The sequence below is a fragment of the Camelus ferus genome, chromosome 14 (assembly GCF_009834535.1).
Source record: "Camelus ferus isolate YT-003-E chromosome 14, BCGSAC_Cfer_1.0, whole genome shotgun sequence".
Lineage (NCBI taxonomy): Eukaryota > Metazoa > Chordata > Mammalia > Artiodactyla > Camelidae > Camelus > Camelus ferus.
Genome location: NC_045709.1, coordinates 5,656,373 through 5,667,691, shown reverse-complemented (window position 1 = coordinate 5,667,691; position 11,319 = coordinate 5,656,373). Strand labels below are relative to the sequence as shown.

Sequence of the window (11,319 nt, the reverse complement as noted above, 5' to 3'; positions counted from 1 at the left end):
TCTTTCCCAGCTTGTAATTTTATTTAATTCTATAATTCTATGAGCAGTCATTAAACTTACAGGTTAATTCTAGTTTTGTTAGTCCTGTGACCATTCTTGGTGTTTCTTGAAGCCCTTATCTGTAGGAGTTCCTGCTGCTCAGATTCTTCCAGAAGGTTTTGTCCAACACTGAAATCTGAATGAAGACTCCCTGCCCCTGTTCCCACGTCTCCACAGCACAACAAAAATGAGGTTAGCAGCACTCCTGGATCAGCCATTCTAGCCCCTATAGAAGTGATTCTTAAAGTGAGTGGGAGGGGAGGGGGACATTAAACGTATCTGCTCTTTTGAGAATCCTAAATTTAGGATTATATTGAAAATGTAATCAACTTCAGAATTATTTGCTTCCTCTAAAACTTTCCTGTGAATCTTTACTTGAGGCAGGGTATAAAAAAATGAAAATATTGTCCTTTTTTTATGAAACACACTTTACATTTCATATGATCAACCAAATGTGGAGATTGACATGAAGATATACCAACCTCAGCAAATTTCAGAAAGGGTCCTGGGCAGTATCATTCTCTCACTCATGGACCTAGCACCATGCTAAGCCACTGAAGATAACTTCCGAAAAAGAGTTTAGGGTCTGATAGAAGAAAAAGGAGAGGAATAGGGAAAACAGATGTCAACATGGTCCTATAGTTGAGGAACAGAGAAGGTACAGTGATGCCTCAAAGAAGATAGTGCTCCATCTGGGGGACCTTGGAGAAAGGTCAGAGAATTAACCTTGGTGGTGAAAGATAAGTGGTAGTTTGCCAGGTAGAGAGGGGGAGGGGACAACTTGGGCAAAGGGGGTAGTAAGTGCAAAGATGTAGCAGAAAAATGAGATTGGGGAACTTCCCAAGAACGTGCATTGTTTTCCATAAAGACTGAGAAGAGCCAAAGGAAAAAAAAGCAAATTGGGAAGAGAAAGTGAGAAAGAAAGAGCGAGAATGGGAAGGAGGGAGGGAGGTAAGGAGCAAGGACTGAAAAAGAAACAACATTGCTACTGATCTGGAGTTTAAGTGTGGACTTGGAGCCCAAGAGAAAACCAGAAGCTATGTTAAAAAGATGGGAAACCATAATGGACAGATTTTGAAAGAAGCTGAGTAGAAAACCTCATCTTTACAGAGAGAAGTTACAAAATGCTTAGGGTCTTCCAGAACCTCTCTAAGCTCTTCAGGATAAAATCTAAACTCCTTCGGTGAAATGCATATCAGCTCTTTTTTTGACGGTCTAGCATCTTATCCCCCTTCCTAATTCCTTGGAAAATTATTGTTCCCCATTGTGTACCAGCTTGGTGGAGTAAAGCCTAAGAATGAAACTGTTACTATATAGGTTGTTTCCTATCTCTTGGTATTTCAGAGCTCCCTTGGTTTCTGACCGTTGCCACACCCTTGTTCTCAAGCTTATCATCAGATCCGTGAGAGCCATGATGTTCTTTCAATATCCTGTTATGCCCAGATAAGGCCAGTCAACAGCTTTTAACCAAAAATACTGTTTTGACCAAGTATATCCATTTTCAACTGCTGCTGTAACAAATTACCACAAACTTAGGGACTTAAAGAATATTAATTTATTGTCTTTACAGTTCTGTAGGTGAGAAGTTCGGCATGGGTCTCATTGGGATAAAATTAAGGTGTTGGCTGGGCTCTGTTGCTATCTGGAGGCTTCTTGGGGAATCAATTTCTTTGCCTTTTCCATCATTTTAAGGCCATCTGCATTCCTCAGTTCATGGCCTTTTACCTCCATTTCCAAAGCCAGCAATGGTGGATTGAGTCTTTCCATACTACCATCTCTCTGGTTCTCCAAAGTCTTAATAAAAGCTCTGTCTGCTCTTAATAAAGGATTCATGTGACTAGATTGGACCCACCTGGAAAATCCAGGATAATGTTAGCATCTCAAAGTCTTTAACCTTAAACACATCTGCATAGTCTTTTTCTGTCATTTAAGGTAACATATCACAGATTCCTAGGGTTAAGGCTAGGATGTCTTTGGAGGCAAGTAGTTTCTCTCCAAACAGGGCAATCAAAGTTTACATCACCATGGTGGGATGGGTCAACATCATATTGTCTCCTGTGTGGTGTCCTGAGAAGAATGTAGATAGCACACATATGGGGGTATTTCTATCAAGAATGCGTGGGCATTCTTGTTTGAGCAGGAGGAATTGAATAGAGTCAGGCTGAAGAATATGAATGAATGAATGAATGAATACAGAAATAAACAGAGATACAGAATTTAAAATGTCGAGACTCCAGAGCTGGGTTCTCATCCATCATCAAGAAGCAGACTTTTATTCAACTCTCCTAGGAAAACGCATTTACATACATAATACCCTACAGAGATTACTATCATCTTAGACACCAACCTGTTGCATTGGCTTTCAGTTCATCTCTGCTAAGGTTGAGAAGAATAATATTGGGCGAGGGTAGATTTTAGAAGGACATAAAAGAACAAAACATGAAATCTGAAATGCTTAAGTTCCGATTCCCTCTCCCTCTTCTTCTTAACTTCGCTCCAAAATTGCTTTGAGGAGGAAGTGGGGGAGCCTCTAGAATTTTTTTCTGAGCTCTACTCTCCTGCCCCATCAAGTCTAAAACTGTCGGTTTTCTTTCTTTGTTGGCTTTTCCTTCATGAAGAACTTTTATACACCCAAAATATTCAGAGGATAAAATAACCTCCTTACCCATCTTCCCACTTCAGCGCTTGCTCCTTCTCATCCATTCTTCACATGGAAACCAAAAGGCTATTTTTAAGACATTAAATCAGAGCACTAACTCTCCCATCTAAAACATTCCATTTATTTCTCACCATACTTAGACTAAAAACCAAATTTCTGACCATGACCTCCAAGCCCTGTATGACCTGTGCCCTGTGTACCTTCCTAGCCGCATGCCCCACCTCTGTTTCCTTCCCTCGCTCTCTTCCATCCACCTTAGTGCCTCTCAGCCTCTTGAAAGTGACTGGTCCAAAAAGTGCTATTCTAAACCAGATAAACTGTGCTTACAGGGAAGTAACCTACAGAATTCAAGTCTTCCAGAATCTCACGGAAGGGCTGAAGTGTCAGTCAATGAAGTTTCTACCCTGGGAGACAGAGACCCTTATGGTATCAAACCAACATCTGTTATTCTACTGTCAATATATGAGAAATCTAAGCAGGCAACTGCTTCATTTTCCCCTGCTCTGAGTGCCATTGGACCACGCCCCTACCCTCTCCCCCATTATTACTCAAGCGAGACTACAAAGCTAGAACTGAGCTCCTGACGGTATATGGAGTGCCATGGTTAATAACCCAAGTCTGATTTAGACAACACTAGGTTTGAAAACTGGCTTTACCATTTAGTGACTGCAGGACTTAGTAAGTCAATCTTACTGAGCCTCAATTTTCTACACTATATTGTGATACTTATTTGACTTCAAGAAGGTTAAATTAGAAAAAGCATATAGAGCCCTTGTCAGAGTAAAGCACTCAAGCACTGCTAACAGTGACCAAACAGAATCGTAGTCCTGGCTTTAATTTTTGCTGTTACAGACTTCATAGGTGCAGACTGATTAAGCAGGGAAAGAGCCAGCAAAGCAGTCACCTTGTTGATTGTGATTGTGTTAGACTCTGCCTGAAGCCTTGCAATACCTAGTGTAGTGCTGGCTACACCATCGGGTGATGTTTCTCAAGTGAGGCCCGGAAACCCCTGTATGAGGGACACTTGTCATGAGACACGTTCCTGAGATCCACCCCAAACCTCTCATCCAGAATCCCTGGGGTTGCAGGCAGAAATGGACATTTTAAACAAGTTTCCTAGATAATTGTTACTGTACACAAAGGTTCACAGCGTGTAACTGGTACTCGAATCAAAACTGACTTATTTATTAAACTAAAATAGAATCTACAACTCTGATCCCAGAGGCAGACAATCTCCTCTAGCTTTGCATCTTTCAAAAAAATCTTTCTCCAAAACATAAGCAATATATTAGAATTTTTTAAAAAAAGAAATGCAGTGAACAAAAGGTCAAGAGTTCCTGGGATATTTACTGCAAAGCCCTAGAGACCTCCTCTTTGACATTCCAAAGGCCCTCAATAGGCCCGTAAACTGACTGTTACATAACCACACTCTCATAGAAATCCTTCCTTCCAGAGACCTGCTTCCCACAGTGCAGGTTCCATCAGGTGCAGGCTTATAGCTCATGTGCAGTATTGGCACTTCATCACTCTTATCACCCTGTATGTGTGTTATAAAGAATCGGAGTCCGTTTTTGATGTCTGCTGACAACTTTCCAACCACATCATTTCCCTTCTCCTCTGCCCCACATCCAGACCAGCTGATAAGAAGCCTGAGGGCTCCCTCCTTTGGTACCAGCAGGAAATTCAAATCGTGAAAACTTCAGCGTAGATAAGGGGACACTCACTCCATCCCTACACTAACCATCATGAAAAGCCAAGCCAGTCACCCCTTCCTGTGCTCTCAAGCCTTTGGATCTGCTTGGAAGTTTGCCCTGCTCTACCTTAGCATCCTCATTCTGTGAGTAATAAACCTTCTCAGGCTCTCTTAGCATGTGTGTGTGTGTGTGTGTGTGTGTGTGTGTGTGTGTGTGTGTGTGGCATCAGTCTAGACACCTGAACTAAATTTAGGTGGTGGCAGGTCCATCCCATTTCCCTGGAAGATGGCAGTACCCTTTAAACCATCTCAGTGTCTGAAGTTTCTCTGTCCAGTCTGCACATAGCTGAAAGATTCACCTCTCCAACATGCGGCTCTGGTTTTGTCACTTCTCCACTTAAGGTTAGAATTAAAATTTTTTAATGGTTTCCCTACAAAATCAAGTTCTAAAATCTTACCCTGGCATCTAAGAGCCATAATTTTAATACAATTCCTTTTTCTAGGCCTGTCTCCTCTACCATTTTCAGAAACTCCATTCTTTAGCCAAATAGCTGAATTACTATTTCACAAAGGAATTTTAATGTCTGACTTGTATTCACAATTGGTCTTGTATGTGCTTTTCCATTGTTGTCTTAAAGTATTACTTATATCTTATGATGTTATTTAAACTTTCAGTTCTTAACAATTTTCCTCTACTAGATTTTAAGAAGACAGGAACTTTCTTTGTTCCTCCCATAGGACTTAAGGCAAAGTCTGGCCCATCATATGTGCTTACTGAATGTTTATTCTCCTGATTTGATTTTATAAAGAGTCATAAATCTGCTCTAGGATTTCTTAAGGGTGCAAAATTAAAACAGAGGATAATTTTTGATATAGACTTTTCAGTCATATTTTATGTTTTAATCATATATGACTTTATGGGGTTGGGTTTGCAAAAATATTCTTTCATATAAAAATGAAATGGATCTGTCCTTTATTGTGACAAACAAATTCAAACTTTTCTCACAATTATAAGCTATCAAGGATACAATTGCCTGAGGCTGAATTATTAAATCAATTGGTTTGTTTCAGACTTACCGATTTTTACAGGAATTTTTCTAATCATATGCTTTTAGTGTAGACTTTGATCATTCAATTAACACTAATAGGCACCGTATTGCTAACAATTGCAGCATGGTAATTTTTTTCCCATTGGATTGGTGTTCACATGGGCATACACAACAGGGATTTTTGGCTCCTTCAAAAAAAAGCATTTTTCTTCTTTAAGCCCTCCATCCAGTGTCTTTCCTGGGCAGATAATAACTCAAGGAGAAGGGCTTGGGGCATCAGATTTCTCTCAGTAACAACTGTCATCACTCCAGTAAAGCTTCTATCACAAAGATACAGGGTATCTGCGGCAACCAGTGGAATTCTGACTATTTGTGTGAAGGCCAAGAAACATAGGTGGCTCAGTTTTCCCTTAAACTTGGTTAGATGCAAAGAAAAGGATGTCTAGCAGAAAGCCTTCTATAATCTAGAAGCTGAACAATATTTATACCAGTGCCTTTCTCAAGAACCTCCTAATAATATCCAAAACCAGGTTCGTTTCTCATTTATTAGGTAATTTGCTTAATAAAGACAGGTGAGTCTATAGCCCTGGACACAGAACCATCTGGGAATTGGGTGCTGTAAGTTAGAAAAGACTTTAGTAAAATATGTTTTGTGTGCCTTACTTGGACTTCCCTGAATATTTTTGAGAACCATATTACAACTTGGATTGCCTATTTCTACTGTGCTTTTGTACAGTGACATTGCTTAGGGATTGGATTCCATGCACCACAGCTGCAAACTCTAAATTCTCCAGCACTTTGTTAGTTTTTCTGCTACTACATCTGCCATTCACTAAAAAACTCACTGTACATACACAAGACTCAAGATGCTCTTGGTGACTAGGCTCTTCCCCATCCAACTCAACACACTTCTTGTGTCTTCTTCCTTTACGTAACCATAGTCCCTTCCTTCCCCTTTCTCACTCACTTCTGCATACAGCCTCACATGTCTGAAATAATTTCCGTTCAGCTACTCTCCACACTCCTCACCTTTAAACACTCCTTGTACTTGGATGGTCTGAAAAATCCAAAAATTTCTGAAGTCTTCTTAGAGGAATTTGATATCTACACCTATGATTTTGTTAGATACAAACATACTTTCTATTTTCTTCCTATTTCATACTTTCTCTGGCTCTGTAATATTGATCATCCAAATCTGGCAGCAGCAGGCTATCAACTGTTGATGCTAAAGAAATCTTCACTCATAATGATGGAGGCTAATAGAGCAGTTATCTAAGGTCAGGTTCTGGAAGTCACCAATGTGAGGAACATGTCACTAAACTCCCTCAATTGCCAGGATTTAATTCATTCTTTAAAAAAACGATGTAGCCTGATTTTCCAGCTGCACAAAGCAAATTGGAAAGAGAAAACACTATCACACATTGATGTCAGGTTTCTTAATAAATGTGTATTTTTTAAAATCCAGAATCACCACCTATGACTGATTGTAATACAAGTGACACTTATCTGTAAAATATGGAAACAATTCCAGGAAGACAAAGAAGCATAAGTAGAGTATATTTAAAATATGCTCACATACTTGAAGGATTTCTGGTGAGCAAAATCTGAATGTTCCATTGAAAACTTAGATTAGGTTTCTAAGCCTTTGCATCAGTGAGGAAAATAATCATTCCTAAACAAATAGCATGTGTTCAGTAATGATTATATTCTTTTTTCTGTTGTAATTTTCCTGTAATAATCAAGCCAACAAACCCAGAACAGCAGTTTTATGTTATAAAGTTGCCACATTTTTGCGGGGATTTGACCCTAAATATGGTCAGAAAAGTGAGTCCCAAAATGTCCCCTTGGCAATGATCCATTTCTTGGTTCCCATTTCATTCTTTAACATTCCCCAAGGGACATACTGAATATGGGCACTTTCATTTATCAGTCTGCTTCTAGGACAACAGTGAATAAAGTTACAATTCTTATTTAAGTTTCAGAGACATCTGGAGCTGCCTTTAAGTTCTTAAATATTGACTAACTAGCTTTCAGTTAAAATGTAGACTGAACACAAATGTTTACCATTTTCCCCCCAGAAATCTCACTAGGAAGTCAGTAAAGGCATTAAAACATATAAATCCACAAGTATACAGAGAACAGGAAGAGGGGGAGGAGGGATAAGTTGGGAGTTTGGGATTTGCAGATACTAACTACTATCTATAAGATAGATGAACAGCAAGGTCCTACTGTATAGCGCAGGGAACTATATTCAATATCTTGTAATAGCCTATAATGAAAAAGAATATGGAAAGGAATATACATATGTATAACTGAATCACTGTGCTGTACACCAGAAACTACACAGCACAATTGTAAACTGACTATACTTCAATTTGAAAAAAAGAGAGAATAGGAAAAGGAATGACAATAAAAACTTGAAAGCTGAAAGTCCAATGGATGAGTGGTTACTAACATAGGAAACTAGAAAAAGCCTGGAAGTAGTTAGAGGTGGGGAAGCCTCAAGCTAACTCCAGAAATAAGCAGATGCATGTGACAAAACGCAGAAAGTCTCAGGAGTTGGGATGCCAATTACCTCCGAAAGTGGGGTGTTCAGGTGAGGCTGAAAGCCAGAAGCTCAGTTGAAAATCTGTATAAGAAACAATTAACCTCATAAATCTTCCTCCTAAGCCTGCTCAGCTAAATGACCACCTCTTCCCTTATCATAAAAGAAAACATAAGTCTTGCTCACTGGCCTCACCTCACTGAAGAACTGTACTCAATACACAGAAAACAGACCAAATGTGGGGCATCTGAAGTGTAAACCCTCCTCACCCCTGCCTCAGCCCCTTCTCCCACTCAGTCCCAAAATGTTGCAAGAACTTATAACCTTCAGGTGTGAAGTTGCAAGATTCCTCTCTAGGGAAACTGACCCAGCAAAAAAACCTTTAGATCTTGATCGTTGGGGTTCCTCTAAGCAAACACTCAGCCAGATTATCTTAGAGTGAAGCCCACTACTCAGCAATGCCCCTCTACTCAGTCAGAACTTATAAGCAACCTTTTTTAGTACCTTAAGTATAAGCACACAACCAATAATAGTATTAAATCAGAGAAAGACACAGACCAAAACAAACAAAAAACCAACAGGAAAAAAAAAAAAAAGACTCAGAGAAAAGAGAGGCATTGAATGAAACAGAATACTTCAAACAAACCAAAAATACCCAATCCTTATAAAAATAAAATAAATAAGAAGAAGCAACATTTATTGAACAAAAATTCTTGGGAATTAGGATAAAACCTTCAAAGTGAACATTTTAATAAAAGGGATGGAAGATAAAGTTTCCTAAGTACAAAGTATGACATATGTGCTCAAAAGATAGAAAATAGGAAGAAAGATAAAATTAGAGAATCAACCTGGAGATCCAACATCCTTTTAATGGAACATTTTTGTGTGTGTGACCTTTACCTCACACCATATACAAAAGTTAATGTTTTTCTGGGTTTTCTGTTTTTGTTGGTCTTTCTGTCTATTCATGTACCAGTGCTGCACTATTTTAATTGTATCTTACAGTGCTTACCTAACCCCCTCTTCAGTAGCTCTTTCTTTTTAGTAATATCCTAGCTATTCTTAAGTGTCTATTTTTTTACAAAAGTTAATTAAACATGGATTATAGATCTAAAAGTGAAAAATAAAGCTTCTAGAAGAGAACAGACTAATGTATTTATGACCTGGGATAAGTTTTAAATAGTATAAGAAAACTACTAATTATAAAACAAAAGATTAGTAACTTAAATTTCATCAAAATTAAGAACTTTTATTAACCAAAATATACCATTAAGAGAGTTAAAAGGCAAATCACAGACTGACAGAAGGTGTTTGCACTACATACACCTGACAGAAGGCTTGCATTTAGAATATGTCATATAAATCAATAATCAACAGATAGACAATCCAATTTAAATAAGGGACAAAAGACTTAAGTAAGCGCTTTCAAAAGTGAATATCCAAATGATCAATAATTATTTGGGAAAAAATTCTCAATACCATTACTTATCAGGCAAATATAAATTAAAACCAGAATGGATACCCTACCACACTCATCAGAATGGCTAAAATTTTAAAGACAGGTAATAACACAAGTTGATGAAGATGTGGGGCAACTGGAATCCTTCATATGTTGCTAGCAGAAACTGAAATTGTATAACCATTTTGGAAAATTGATTGACAGTATCTTTGTGCCTGTCCTGTGACCCAGCAATTCCACTCCTAGGTGTACACATGAGAGAAATGGACACATGTATCCACCAAAAGACAGATGCAAGAATCTTCATAGCAGACGCATTCATTAAAGTAAAAACTCTGAAGACAATCCAAATCTTCATCCATGATAGAATGGATAAGTAAACTATGGCATTTTCATACAATGGGATACTGAGTAGCAATAAAAAAGAACAAACCACTGTTACATGCAGCGAAGTGGGTGAGTCTCACAGACATGGTGCTGGATGAAAGGAACTAGACAAATGAGTGCATACAGTATGATTCCATTTATATGAGGTTTATAGGCAAAACTAATTTTTAAAAATCAGAATGAGTACCTCTGAACACAGAGTTACTGACTAGAAAGGAGAACAAAGAAGTTTTTTGAAATACTGGAAATATTCTGTATCTTGATACAGGTTGTGAGTCATGGGTAAATTCATAGATAACAAATTCAACAAACTATGTACCTAAGATTCATGGACTTTTATATATATGTACTACCTGTAATAGTAATAACTATACATATAAAATGCCATTGTAGCAATATTATGCCTCAATAGAAATGAAAGTCTGTTGGGAAGATATGCTCTCACATCCCTAAGCTCCTTCACCTCACTCTGGGTCTGCATATCAGCACCACCTCTGATTCTGAGTAACCCCAACGTGCCCTACTCACACTTGGAGACCAAGCTGAAAGCAGGTTCCTAAATGTTCAGCCCCGTGATTCTTTTGGTGTCAGCACATTATGCACTCTCTTCCCCCAGCCACCTAGAAGTTAGAGTTTAACCATCTCAGGCTTAATCATCTCATAAATATATACTGTTCCAGACAACTGGTCTTCTGTCCTCCCTAAGTAAAATGCCTGCGTTTGGGAAAGTGCATAGACTATTTTTAAGATTCCATGCTGTCATCTTATTCCACATTCTGAGCTTGCCGAAATTCTTCTCCCCACCTCATGCCCCAAAAAAAGAACAAAGGAAGAAAAGAAAAAAAAAAAAGAGATTAAGAAAAGATAGCTCTGAAAATGTCTAATCCTTTTTTTCCTTCCTGGTGGCACAAATTTTATTTTAGTTTATTATAATTCTCATATTTTTCAGCCTCTCCCTTTCCTTTACACTATTCTTTTTCTTTCTTTTCTCTCTACCTATATCTATTACACTGTAATAAGGCATATGAAGAATGAAATAGTTCTGAAATAATTTTTTAATAAATATGCTTGACACATATCATTGTGTAAACTTAAGATGTACAGTGTGTTCTTTGATACATTTTTATATTGTAATATGATTGCCATTGTAGTGATACCCATTGCATTACATAATTATAGTACAATATTATTGTCTATATTTATTTATTTATTTAACATTTTTTATTGATTTATAATCATTTTACAATGTTGTGTCAAATTCCAGTGTTCAGCACAATTTTTCAGTTATTCATGGACATATACACACTCATTGTCACATTTTTTTCTCTGTGAGTTATCATAACATTTTGTGTATATTTCCCTATGCTATACAGTGTAGTCTATTCTACAATTTTGAAATCCCAGTCTATCCCTTCCCACCCTCCACCCCCCTGGTAACCACAAGTCTGTATTCTCTGTCTGTGATATTGTCTATATTTAGAACGATTT

The 11,319-nt window shown here is 38.0% G+C and overlaps 1 protein-coding gene across 16 annotated transcripts in view; it reads left to right on the top strand.

The window, feature by feature from the left end:
• The first annotated feature begins 4,198 nt into the window (after positions 1–4,198).
• CCDC122 (coiled-coil domain containing 122) overlaps positions 4,199–11,319 on the top strand; it is an 82,016-nt gene continuing 74,895 nt past the window's right edge. For 10 of the 16 annotated variants that reach the window (XM_032496103.1, XM_032496101.1, XM_032496099.1 and 7 more), the window contains exon 1: positions 4,200–4,535. The gene's annotated coding sequence lies outside the window, so the exon portion shown is untranslated. Of the gene's footprint in view, positions 4,536–11,319 lie in introns of all 16 variants that reach the window. The other 6 variants (XM_032496108.1, XM_032496106.1, XM_032496092.1 and 3 more) reach the window with 2 other exon arrangements.